This window comes from Scyliorhinus torazame, chromosome 22 (genome assembly GCF_047496885.1).
Source record: "Scyliorhinus torazame isolate Kashiwa2021f chromosome 22, sScyTor2.1, whole genome shotgun sequence".
Lineage (NCBI taxonomy): Eukaryota > Metazoa > Chordata > Chondrichthyes > Carcharhiniformes > Scyliorhinidae > Scyliorhinus > Scyliorhinus torazame.
In genome coordinates, this window is record NC_092728.1 from 13753947 (window position 1) to 13768152 (window position 14206).

Here is a 14206-nt window from a genome sequence, read left to right on the forward strand (position 1 = left end):
CTATCTCTGTAACCTCCTCCAACCCCAACAACCCTCTCTATCTCTGTAACCTCCTCCAACCCCGACAACCCTCCCTATCTCTGTAACCTCGTCCAGCTCCTACAGCCTTCCCATCTCTGTAAACTCCTCCAGCCCCTACAACTCTCCCCATCTCTGTAACCTCCTCCAGCCCCTACAACCCTCCTTATCTCTGTAACCTCCTCCAGCCCCTACACCCTCCCTATCTCTGTAACCTCTTCCAACCCCTATAACCCTCCCCATCTCTGTAAACCTCCTCCAGCCCCTATAACCCTCCCTATCTCTGTAACCTCCTCCAGCCCTCCCTAGCTCTGTAACCTCCTCCAGCCTCTACAGCCCTCCCTATCTCTGTAACCTCCTCCAGCCCCTACAACCCTCCCCCTCTCTGTAACCTCCTCCAGCCCCTACAATCCTCCCTATCTCTGTAACCTCCTCCAGCCCCTACAACCCTCCCAATCACTGTAACCTCCTCCAGCCCCGACAACCCTCCCTATCTCTGTAACCTCCTCCAGCCCCGACAACCCTCCCTATCTCTGTAACCTCCTCCAGTCTCTACAACCCTCCCTATCTCTGTAACCTCCTCCAGTCCCTACAATCCTCCCTATCTCTGTAACCTCCTCCAGCCCCTACAACCCTCCCAATCACTGTAACCTCAGCCCCTATAACCCTCCCTGCTCTGTAACCTCCTGCAGCCCCTTCAACCCTCCCTACCTCATACCCTCCGAGATCTCGGCCCTCCTCCAATTCCGGCCTCTCGAGCACCCTCCCATTTCCATCGCCCCACCATTGCCGACTGTGCCTCTAGCTGCCTGGGGGCCCAGAGCTCTAGAATGTGCTCTCACATATAGACGGGATGGTCAACTGGGCTGGAACGTGGCAGATGGAATTTAACCCTGAAAAGTGAGAGGGGATGCACCTTGGACAGTGTAATGTGAAGTTTTGAATGAATGGCCCGAAACTAGGAAGTTCCGAGGAACAAGGGACCTTGGCGTGTTTGTCCATAGATCTCTGAAGGCAGAAGGGCAGGTTAATAGGGAGGTGAAAGAGGCATTTGGGACAGTTGCCTTGTATCAATCGAGGCATAGATTCCAAAAACAGGGAAGTCATGTTGGAGTTGTATAGGCCTTTGATGAGGTCACAGCTGGAGTACTGTGTGCAGTTCTGGTCACCACATTAATAATAATCTTTATTCGTGTCACAAGTCGGCTTACATTAACACTGCAATGAAGTTACTGTGAAAATCCCCTCGTCGCCACATTCCGGCGCCTGTTCGGGTACACAGAGGGGGAAATCAGAATGTCCAATTCACCCAACAAGCACGTCTTTCGGGACTTGTGGGAGGAAACGGAGCACCCGGAGGAAACCCACGCAGACACGGGGAGAAACGTGCAGACTCCGCACAGACAGTGACCAAGCCGGGAATCGAACCCGGGCACTGTGAAGCAACAGTGCTAACCACTGTGCTACCCTGCCGCCCTATCATAGGAAGGGTGTGATTGCGCTGGAGGGGTTGCAGAGGAGATTCACCAGGATGTTGCCTGGGGTGGAATATTTAAGTTACGAAGAGAGGTTGGATAAGCTTGGGCTGTTTTCGCTGGAGCAGAGACGACTGAGGGGGCGAGCTGATCGAGGGGAACAAGATTATGAGGCATGGACAGGGTGGAGGGGGAGCAGCTGTTCCCCTTAGTGGAAGGGTCAGTTACGAGGGGGACGCAAGTTCAAGGTGAGGGGTGGGAGGTTCAGGGGGATTGGAGGACAACCTTTTTTTAATCCAGAGGGTTGTGAGGGTCTCCCGATAGCCCACCTTCGCCAAGAGCCAGCCCCGAGGCCATTCGTCCCCTCAGGATTACCCATTCGCTAAGATCATGTCTGATCAGACCGGGGGCCCCGAATTCACTTTCCCATGGCGATCCCGACCTGCTCAACACTTTCCTCATCATACAAACCATTCCTCCCCCCCCCCCCTGCCCTTTGGGTACGTGTCAAATGCATTCTGCCAAGACACACACTCGCCACAGATGGCGGAGGCCATTCAGTCCACCCGATCCCTGCTGGCTCTCGTGAAAAGAGTTCACCCAGAAAGAAAAATAGAGATGCCTCAGCCTTGGCTCTTTCCCCATAAAAGACCTAATCCAAATGCTACTCGCCCCCCCCCGCCCCGTGTAAACAGGCTCATGAAGTACAGGAATGACCATTCAGCCCGTCCTGCCCCGTGCTAACCCAGGACAGAGCCAGCGAGCTCTGCCATCAGTGCCCTACGCTCCCATTCTGTCACACGTGTGGACTTGGAACAAGAACATAGAACATAGAAAATACAGCACAGAACAGGCCCTTCGGCCCACGATGTTGTGCCGAACCTTTGTCCTAGATTAATCATAGATTATCGTTGAATTTACAGTGCAGAAAGAGGCCATTCGGCCCTTTGAGTCTGCACCGGCTCTTGGAAAGAGCACCCTACCCAAACTCAACACCTTCACCCAACACCAAGGGCAATTTGGACATTAAGGGCAATTTATCATTGGCCAATTCACCTAACCCGCACATCTTTGGACTGTGGGAGGAAACCGGAGCACCCGGAGGAAACCCACGCACACACGGGGAGGACGTGCAGACTCCGCACAGACAATGACCCAAGCTGGAATCGAACCTGGTACCATGGATCTGTGAAGCAATTGTGCTATCCACAATGCTACCGTGCTGCCCTTAAGAACAAATAAATCTACACTATATCATTTTCCCGTAATCCATGTACCTATCCAACAGCTGCTTGAAGGTCCCCAATGTTTCCGACTCAACTACTTCCACAGGCAGTGCATTCCATGCCCCCACTACTCTCTGGGTAAAGAACCTACCTCTGATATCCCTCCTATATCTTCCACCTTTCACCTTAAGAACATAGAATCTGCAGTGCCGAAGGAGGCCATTCGGCCCATCGAGTCTGCACCAGCCCTCGGAGAGAGCTCCCTACCCAAGCCCACATCTTCACCCTCTCCCCGCAACCCAGCGACCCCCACTTAATCATTTTTGGACACCAAGGGCAATTTATCACGGCCAATCCACCTAACCTGCACATCTTTGGACTGTGGGAGGAAACTGGAGCCCCCGGGAGGAAACCCACGCGGACACGGGGAGAACGTGCAGACTCCCCACAGACAGTGACCCAGCGGGGAATCGAACCAGAGACCCCTGGAGCTGTGAAGCAACCGTGCTGCCCTGCGGCTTCACCCTCAACTCACCTCGAGCCTCTAATCCCACTTCCTCCAAGTGACTCGCCAAAATCCGCTTCCCTTTCAGAGGAACGAGCCAGTAGGTTGCCCAAGAGGGCACGCTCCGTATCATTCTGCCCGCATGTGTAGGCACCCACCACACCCCTCCCTGGAGGAGGGCAGCAGGGAAGTGAGAGCTCACTTCAGCCCCCCCCCAACATAAACACTAACTAGGGTGCAGAGTCTTTAAAGAGCCCCTCCCGACCTTCCACTCCCCTCGCTCCCATCCCCACCACCGACTGACCCAAATACCCCAAATGTACTTTTCCCAAACAATGTAGCAACAGGTCTGATAATCTCGCTGAGCTTTCAAAAAAAAAAAATCACACACGCTGACTGACAATGAAAAAATGCTGAGTCAGAGTGACTCACACCAGTGAAATAGAGACTAGTGAAAGAGTCACTAGTGAGTGAAAGAGTCACTAGTGAGTGAGAGAGTCACTAGTGAGCGAGAGAGTCACTAGTGAGCGAGAGAGTCACTAGTGAGCGAGAGAGTCACTAGTGAGCGAGAGAGGTACTAGTGAGCGAAAGAGGTACTAGTGAGCGAAAGAGGTACTAGTGAGCGAAAGAGGTACTAGTGAGCGAAAGAGGTACTAGTGAGCGAAAGAGGCAGAGCGAAAGAGGCACGAGTGAGCGAAAGAGACACGAGTGAGTGAGGCACTCGTGAGTGAAAGAGGCACCAGTGAGTGAGAGAGACAGACACACTAGTGAAATATGGGGAAAGAGAGACACACATTACTGAAATATTGAGATACACATACATGTAATGGAGACACAGAGAGGAAAAGGAGACTGGAGAGAGAGAGCACACACGCATATAATAGACACAAATAGAGGAAAAGAATGATATTGGAGAGTGGGGAAAAGAGGGGGGGGGGGAAGAGGAGTGGGAGAGGCAGAGAGAAATTACAGCAATATTGAGGAGAGAGGGAACGAGAGAAAGGGACATTACTGAAATACTGAGACACACACGTGTAATAGGGCCACAGATAGAGGAAGAAAAGAATGAGATTAAAGAGAGAGTGGAAAGGAGAGGGAGAGAGGTGGTTTAGGATATGCGGAGATGCCTTACCCTGAATTGGAAGCGCATGTTGCTTTGATGGAGAGGACGCGGAGCCTGTTGGCGATGTCCTGGAGGATCTGGAGACCCTGCTGGTCCGGGAGCTGGGGGGAATCCATCAGCTGGGGGAACGTGAGTGACTCTTGCACAAAGCACTGAGGCTGCTACAGGGACAATGCGTGTGTGTGTGTTCAGGAAGAGAGGATGCACCAGGAGCAATGTCCCTGTGTGTGTTCAGGAACAGAGGCTGCTACAGGAATGAGGAATGTGCAATGTCCCTGTGTGTGACTCGGAGACACTGGGCTGCTACAGTTCACTGTGTATGTTACAGGGCCAGTGAAATCGCTGTTGAAATCTGCTCCTCTATATCTGCTTCCTCAATCCACCAGCGGATGTGTCGTTCGTCCAAGTGGGTAGGGATTTGAAATCGAAGTCACGCTACGAACATCTTATTGGTGGAGATGGATAGGGGGGTGGGGGTGAGCTAGAAGGTGGGGGGAGACAGAGCCCTGTGCTACTTTGCACAGTGCACGCACCAGTCTTACAAAACCAGGAAGTGTTATCCTGGGCAAAGTCTGCGGGGGAAATTGCACATTGTGTCCTCATGTTTTGCAAATGGGTCTGGGTCTGAGGGTTTGGAAGGGGAAGGGGGAGGGAAGGGGGAAGGGGGTGCACTTTGCAAACGGCAGAGCTCAGGAGGGGACCGTTCGGCCCATCGTACCCCTCCCCCTGCTGGCCCTTGGAAAGACCTCCCACTCAGTCCCCAACCCATTGACCTCCTGCTCTCCCCTCCCCCCACAGCATGCATTTATCATAGGATTTACAGTGCAGAAGGAGGCCATTCGGCCCATCGAGTCTGCACCGGCCCTTGGAAACAGCACCCTACCCAAGGTCAACACCTCCACCCTATCCCCATAACCCAGTCCAACACTGAAGGGCAATTTTGGACACTAAGGGCAATTTGTCATGGCCAATCCACCTAACCTGCACATCTTTGGACTGTGGGAGGAAACCGGAGCACCCGGAGGAAACCCACGCACACACGGGGAGGATGTGCAAACTGCACACGGACAGTGACCCAGAGCCGGGATCGAACCTGGGACCTCGGCGCCGTGAGGCAACCGTGCTAACCACTTGCGCCACCGTGCTGCCCCTCCTTTGTTAAGACAGAAGCGAAGTACGAATTTACATAGTAAACCCGGATCCTCAGCGCCGCAGTCCCAGTGCTATCCACTGTGTCACATGCCGCCCTCTATTTTTCTCTTCTTTATCAATCCCTTGGTCTGCCTTTGCTGAATTTGAAACTTTTCCCAATCCTCAGGTCTATTGCTTTTTCTAGCTTATTTGCATGCCTCTTTGAATCTAATACTACCTCTAATTTCCCTTTTGTTAGCCATGGTTTGGCTACAGTTCCCTTTCTACTCGTGCGCCAAATAGAAATAAACAACTTTTGGAGTTCGCCTATTCGTTCCTTGAATGCCTGCCATTACCTATCCATTTTCCATCCTTTCATCCCAGTCTGTCATTGCCAGCTCATGCCTTAGGCCATCATAGTAACCTTTATTGAGGTTCAGAACCCTGGTCTCACAATCAACTCCCTCACTATCCACCTTGATAAAGAATTCTACCATATTATGGTCACTCATCCCCAAGGGATCTCTCACAACTAGATTGCCAACTAATCCTTTCTCATTGGACAATACCCAGCCCAAGACGGCCTGTTTCTTTGTTGGTTCCTCAACATACTGGCACAGAAAACCATCCCCTACACACTCGAGAGATTCCTCCTCTATTGTACTGTGACTAATTTGACTCACCAAATCTATATGCCGATTAAAGTTACCCATAATCATGGATGTTCCTTTATCACACACATCTCTGATTTCCTGTTTAATGTTGGGAATCATGGAACCATAGAATTTACAGTGCAGAAGGAGGCCATTCGGCCCATCGAGTCTGCACCGGCCCTTGGAAAGAGCACCCTACTTAAGCCCACACCTCCACCCGAGCACCCTAGGGCAGCACGGCAGCACAGTGGTTAGCACAGTTGCTTCACAGCTCCAGGGTCCCAGGTTCGATCCCCGGCTTGGGTCTGTGCGGAGTCTGCACGTTCTCCCCGTGTGTGTGCGTGGGTTTCCTCCGGGTGCTCCGGTTTCCTCCCACAGTCCAAAGAGGTGCAGGTTAGGTGGATGGGCCACGATAAATTGCCCTTAGTGTCCAAAAAAGATTAAGTGGGGGTTACTAGGTTATGGGGACAGGGTAGATACGTGGGCTTGAGTAGGGTGCTCTTTGTAAGGGCCGGTGCACACTCGATGGGCCGAATGGACTCCTGCACTGTAAATTCTATGATCCCCATAACCCCACCTTAGCTTCTCTGGACACTAAGGGCAATTTAGCACGGCCAATCCACCTAACCCGCACGTCTTTGGACTGTGGGCGGGATCGAACCTGGGACCTCGGCGCCGTGAGGCAGCAGTGCTAACCACTGCGCCACCGTGCGGCCCTCAGTGATGTCATTCTTAAGCATGCTGTCAATCTCCTTTTGTACCTGTGCTAACTTTAGGGGATTGAGTCTGTTATTTAACTGGAATGGCATTTCCTATAACTACATAAGTTCATACGACACAGGAGCATACTGGGGCCATTCGGCCCATCGAGTCTGCTCCGCCATTCGATCATGGCTGATCCCATCCTGGCCTCAACTCCACCGGCCTGCCCGTTCTCCATAACCCTTCAGTCCATTACCAATTAAAAATCTGTCTCACTCCTCCTTAAATTTAGTCACCGCACTCTGGTGTAGCAAATTCCACGGATTCACGACCCTTTGGGTGAAGTAGTTTCTCCTCAACTCCATTTTAAATTTGCGACCTCTCATCCTAAGGTTCTGACCTCTCGTTTTGGTATGCCCCACAAGAGGAAGCCTCCGCTCCACGTCTACTTTATCCATGCCTTTTGTCATCTTGAATACCTCAGTTTGATCTCCCCTCGTTCTTCTAAACTCTAGAGAGTATCGGCCGAAATGACTCAATCTCTCTTCATACGAAAAACCCTCTCATCTTTGGAATCAACCTCGTGAACCTCCTCCGAGCTGCCTCCAATGTCACTACATCTTTCCTCAAATAAGGGGCCCAAAACTGTGCACCATACTCCAGGTGCAGTCTCATCAACGCGACAACACTTCTTACCTTTACACTCAATTCCTTTAGCTATAAATGTCAACATTCCATTCACGTTCTTGTCTGCTGCACCTGCATGCTCGTTTCCTGTGACTCATGCACTCGGACTCCCAGATCCCTCTGCAACGGAGCCCCCCGGAGTCTCTCCCCATTCAGAAAATAAGTTGCCTTTCCATTTTTCCAGTCAAAATGGATGACCTCACACTTATCGACATTAAACGCCATCTGCCACATGTTGGCCCACTCTCCTAACCTATCTATGTCCGTTTGTAAGATTCTTAATTTCCTCATCGCAACTTCCTGTCCCACCTATTTTTGTGTCGCCTGCAAATTTGGCTGGAGGACCTTCTATCCCTGTATCCAAGTCGTTAATATAGATTGTAAATAGGGGAGGCATGCGGCGCAGTGGTTAGCCCTGCTGCCTCACAGCGCCGAGGTCCCAGGTTCGATCCCGGCCCTGGGTCACTGTCCGTGTGGAGTTTGCACATTCTCCCCGTGTCTGCCTGGGTTTCACCCCCACAACCCAAAGATGTGCAGGGTAGGTGGATTGGCCGCGCTAAATTGGAGAAAAGAATAATGGGGTACTCTAAATTTATTTTTAAAAATATAGATAGTAAATAGCCGGGACCCAAAGACCGAACCCTGTGACACTCCACTGGTTACATCTCGCCATCCAGAAAAAGACCCATCCCGACTCTCTGCCTTCTGTCCGTCAGCCAGTCTTCTGACAAAGTTAATAAATTACCCCTAACCCCATGTGTGTTAACCTTCTGTGCGGCACCTTTATCAAACACCTTCCGAAAGTCCAGATACACTACATCTACAAGACCCCCATTATCCACTTGGCTTGTTAGAACTTTAGCAAATTAGTCAAACATGATTTGCCCTCCATAAAATAGGCCGGTTTAGCTCAGTGGGCTAGACAGCTGGTTTGTAATGCAGAACAAGGCCAGCAGCGCGGGTTCAATTCCCGTACCGGCTTACCCGAACAGGCGCCGGAATGTGGCGACTAGGGGCTTTTCATAGTAACTTCATACTTGTGACAATAAAAGATTATTATTCTTATTACATTAACACCATGCTGAGTCGGATGGATTGCGTTCGGACTTTCCAAATGTCCCGATATTACTTCCTGAAGAATGGATTCTAACAGTTTCCCAACGACAGATGTTAAACTGACTGGTCTGTCATTTCCCACATCCTGCCCCCCCTCCCTTTTTGAATAAGGGTGTCACATTAGCATTCTTCACTGACTGAGTGTTCTGACTGGGGTAAATACTGAAAAGTGTTGTCATCACAGGAAGACTGATCAGATTGGCTAATAGGGAAGCTGTGCTAGATTTATTTGATTCAGTTACGGGATGTGGGCGTCGCCAGTTAGGCCGAGCATTTATTGCCCATCCCTAGTTGCCCTTCAGAAGGTGGGGGTGAGCTGCCTTCTTGAACCGCTGCCGTCCCTGAGCTGTAGGTACACCCACAGTGCTGTTAGGGAGAGGGTTCCAGGGTTTTGCCCCAGCGACAGTGAAGGAACGGCCGATATATTTCCAAGTGGGGATGGTGAGGGGCTCGGAGGGGAGCCTCCAGGTGGTGGGGTTCCCAGGTATCTGCTGCTCTTGTCCTTCTAGATGGTGGTGGTCGTGGGTTTGGAAGGTGCTTGTCGAAGGAGCCTTGGCGAGTGGCCGCAGTGCATCTCGTAGACGGTGCACACGGCTGCCGCTGTGCGTCGGGGGGTGGAGGGGGTGGGTGTTGAAGGTGGGGGTTAGCGTGTCGATCGAGCGGGGTGAGGGAGCTGCTTTGTCCTGGATGGTGTCGAGCTTCTCGAGTGTTGTCGGAGCCGCGCCCATCCAGGCGAGTGGGAGAGTCCATCACACTCCTGACTTGTGTCCTTGTAGATGGTGGACAGGCTTTGGGGGGGTCAGGAGGTGAGTTACTCTCCGCAGGATTCCCAGCCTCTGACCTGCGCTGGTAGCCACAGTATTTATACGGCTGGGTCCAGTTCAGTTTCTGATCAATGGTAACCCCAGGATGTTGAGTGTGGGGGATTCGGCGATGGTAATTGTGATGAATGATATCTGTATACACGTGTACCTTTAATGCGTAGGCCCCTTTAAGACTGGGTTTGGAACCCTGGGGGACTCCGCCTCCGGCTCCGCCTCTGGCTCCGCCCCCGGGAAGCTGTATATAAGGTTACGTTCAGTAGGCAGCGTGCAGTGTGGCTTCTCGGCAGCTGTCTGGTTCTCTGGTAATTAAAGCATTTGTATTACCAATCATCTCTCTCGAGTCGTAATTGAGGGTATCTCAATTTAATAACCAGACTACATCAGGATGGACAGCGGTCTAAAGCTGGAGAAGCTCAATTTGGACGCTCGGTCGCCGGAAGCCACTGAAATGTTAAAATACTGGCTCTGGTGCTTTGAGGCCTATCTGAATTCCTCAGAGACTGAAGTTGACGGACCTCACAAGCTGAGCTTACTACATGCCCGCGTGGGCCACCGACTATCCTCCGTGATCGAGAAAGCTACGACGTACGAAACGGTGGTCGAAATCCTACAGATGCGCTTCGTAAAGTCGATAAACGAGGTACACGACAGACATTTGCTCTCGACCTGCCGCCAGCGCTCCGGGGAAACGCTAGATGAATACTTGGAGAGACTCACCGCGCTCGCCAGGAACTGCGACCATAAAGAGGTGACGGCAGAAGTCCACATGAACTTACATATTCGTGATGCTTTCGTGTCCGGTATCCGATCCACGTACATCCGGCAGCGGCTCCTAGAAGATGGAGCGAAGGACCTCCAAGGCACGGTAACGCTCGCCTCTTCCCTGGAAGCGGCCCACTATAATCTCCGCACGTACCCCGGGGACCTTGCGAACCCCTCTCGATCCTCTCCAGACTCGGCCATGCTTCAGGCCTGCGCCGCTCACACCGGGGGCCCCCAATGCTATTTATGTGGGCAATGCCAACACTCGCGCCAGCGTTGCCCGGCCCGCTCCGCTATCTGCGGCGAATGCGGAAAGAAGGGGCACTTCGCCAAGGTCTGCCTGGCTGGGCCCAAAGGCCAGAAACAAAAGTCTCATCGGGCCCAGAAATCGAACTCCTGGGACCACAGGCCCCGCAACGCAGCCGCGCGGCGGCCGGACACGCCTACTTCCGACGCGTCATCGGCCTCGTGCGAGTCATGGGGGTGGCCATCTTGGCGGCGGCCATCTTCAAAACTCAAAACGTGTGACCGACGACGGCGGCCATTTTGCGAGTCCAATTCAACCGAGGACTCTGACTGCCCGCAACTCGGAGCGATCACGCTCGATCAATCTCAGCCGAAGCACCTGCGAAACCCAATGATGCAGGTTCAAATCAACGGCCGCGACATTCCCTGCCTTTTTGACTCCGGGAGCACGGAGAGTTTTATCCATCCAGACACGGTAGTCCACCTCTGGGGTCTCGCTTCCACGTTGGCTGACGACTCCGGGACCAGTTCTACTCCGGAGGCACGTGAGGAGCCATAAGACAGATCCACTGGTCGAGAGGGTCCAACTACTACACGCAAACCCTCAATACGCCTACGTCGAGCCCCCCTGACGGCAGGCAGGACACCGTTTCCCTGCGAGACCTGGCACCCGCTGGCTCGCCCACCGACCCCCCCCCTTCCACCGATGCTCCCCTCCCCGCCCCGGTGTCGACTCCGACAGCACCCCCCCCCCCCATAGTGCCCCCCTCCCCCCAGCCGGCGCCGGTACCAATCACCCTAGTCATCCCGGATACCCCCCCCCCTGCTCCAACGAGGGCAAAGGCTCAGACAACCGTGCTCCCGGATATACCCCCGCCGAGGACGACCGTATCCGCCGCACCACCACCGGAGCTGAGAAGGTCGACACGGGCAATCAGATCACCCAAAAGACTGAACTTGTTATTCCACTTCACCCCCGACGGACTATGCGTTTTTTTTAAACAGGGGGTGAATGTGATGAATGATATCTGTATACACATGTACCTTTAATGCGTAGGCCCCTTTAAGACCAGGTTTGGAACCCTGGGGGACTCCGCCTCCAGCTCCGCCCCCAGGAAGCTGTATATAAGGTTCCGTTCAGTAGGCAGCGTGCAGTGAGCACACTTCTCGGCAGCTGTCTGGTTCTCTGGTAATTAAAGCCTTTGTATTACCAATCATCTCTCTCGAGTTGTAATTGAGGGTATCTCAGCAATGCCACTGAATGTCAAGGGGCGGTGGTTAGATCCTCTCTTGTAGAAGATGGTCATTGCCTGGCACTTGTGTGGCGCGAATGTTAGTTGCCACTTGTCAGCCCCGAGTCTAGATATTGTCCAGGTCTTGCTGCATTTGGACAGGGACTGCTTCAGTGTCTGAGAACGGTGCTGAACTTTGTGCAGTCATCCGCGAACACCCCCACGTCTGACTTTATGATGAAAAGGACCAGGGGTTATGGGGAGAAGGCAGGAGAATGGGAAAGGGAAATTTAACAATGGAACAAATTTTAAAGCTTTGAATCTAAATACACAAAACATTTGGAACAAACTTAATGAGCTAATGGCACAAATAGAAACAAAAAGCTATAAGACCATAATACATAGGAGCAGAATTAGGCCACTCGGCCCATCGAGTCTGCTCCACCATTCAATCATGGCTGATATTTTCTCATCCCCATTCTCCTGCCTTCTCCCCATATCCCCTGACCCCCTTATTAATCAAGAACCTGTCTATCTCTGTCTTAAAGACACTCAGTGAGTTGGCCTCCACAGCCTTCTGCGGCAAAGAGTTCCACAGATTCACCACCCTCTGGCTGAAGAAATTCCTCCTCATCTCTGTTTTAAAGGATCGTCCCTTTAGTCTGAGATGGTGTCCTCGGGTTCTAGTTTTTCCTACAAGTGGAAACATCCTCTCCACGTCCACTCTATCCAGGCCTCGCAGTATCCTGTAAGTTTCAATAAGATCCCCCCTCATCCTTCTAAACTCCAGCGAGTACAGACCCTGAATCCTCAACCGTTCCTCATACGACAAGCTCTTCATTCCAGGGATCATTCCTGTGAACCTCCTCTGGACCCTTTCCACGGCCGGCACATCCTTCCTTAGATACGGGGCCCAAAACTGATTTGGTGGCCGAAACGTGGATACAAGTCTGGGAGTTGAATATCCAAGGGCACGCAGTATTTCGGGGAGATAGGGTGAAAGGAAAAGGAGGTGGCGCAGCCCTGCTGGTGAGGAATGGGATCAGTGTTGGAATGGGAAATGTCATATGAACTGGGGATCAAGATGTGTAATCATTCTGGGTAAAAATAAGAAATAGCAAAGGGTAGACGTCTTTGGTAGGAGTAATCCCCAAACAGTAGTTCTACAGTGGGGCACAGTGCAAACCAGGAAATACTGGGGGCTTGCAAGAAAGGTACGGCAATAATCATAGTTGATTTTAATATGCATGACTGGAAGAATCAAATTGGCAAGGGTAGCCTGGAGGCAGAGTTCATTGAATGTGTTAGAGATCGTTTTGGAACAGTATGTTCGGGAACCAACCAGGAAGGAGGCCACTGTGGATTTGGTATTCTGTAATGAGGAGGGATTCATTAATGGCCTCGCAGTTCAGGATCCACGAGGGAGAAGTGACCGTAGTATGGTAGAATTCCAGATTCAGTTTGGGGGGGGGAGAAAGTGCAGTCCCACACGAGCGTTCTGGAATTGAACAAAGGAAATGACACAGGCTTGAGGACAGATTGGGCCCGTAGAGACTGGGCAGGAAGGCGAAAAGGCAGGACAGCTGATGGGCAGCGGCAGTTGTTTAAGGAGATACTCAATTCCTCACAACTAAAATATCTCCCAGTGAGGAGGTGTAACTCAGAGAGAAGAGATAAATCCAGACGATTCTGAATTTGACGTTCCTCAAATTAGATTGGACAATGAGGAAGTGATAAAAAACAGGGATGAGGGAGTCAATGTCCTGACCTTTGCCTCCCGTGTGGCCCGGAGATGTTGGTTATATTGTTTTGTTCTTGTTGAAACCTGAGGTTTAAAATTGTTAAAATTATAAATGCCTTAATAAAATATTTTCAAAATTTTTTTTTTTTTGTAAATTGGGATAAATAATTGAGTTACCTTCCGGAGGAAAAATCAAAGTGACCCAAAAGAGTTATTACAGTCACATAGGGCTGTATGTGAGAATAAACTGGGAAGTACAAACGTATGTGAGGAAGAAAGATGGGAAGAGGGGAAACAAACACCCATGGCTAAACAAGTAGGTCAAGGACAACATAGAGACCAAAACTAAGGCACATCATATTGCAAAGGCCAGTGACCGGCTGGAAGATTGGGAAACCTTCAAACATAAACAAAGGGATACTAAAAACGTAATAAAAGAAGCCAAGGTAAATTCCGAAAGAAAACTAGCGCAGAAGACCAAAAAGGATAACAAAAGCTTCTATAAGTACATAAAAGGGAAGCGAGTCGCCAAGGTGAATGTTGGCCCCTTTGGAAGATGAAACCGATGGGTTAATAGTGGGGAACACAGAAATGACAGAGATGCTAAATCAATACTTTGCCTCAGTTTTCGTGGTGGAGAACACTAGTACCATTCCTATAGGAACGGGAAATTCAGAGGGAATAGAAAGGGTGGAACTTAGAACAATAAGGAAACCATACTCCACAAACTATTGGGATTGAAGGCAGACATGTCCCCCGGGCCTA

At 51.4% G+C, this 14206-nt stretch overlaps 1 pseudogene; it reads right to left on the reverse strand.

Moving 5' to 3' along the window:
• The window catches only part of LOC140399435 (transketolase-like protein 1), a 19721-nt pseudogene extending 16364 nt beyond the window's left edge, over window positions 1–3357 (reverse strand).
• Between the last annotated feature and the right edge of the window lie 10849 nt (window positions 3358–14206).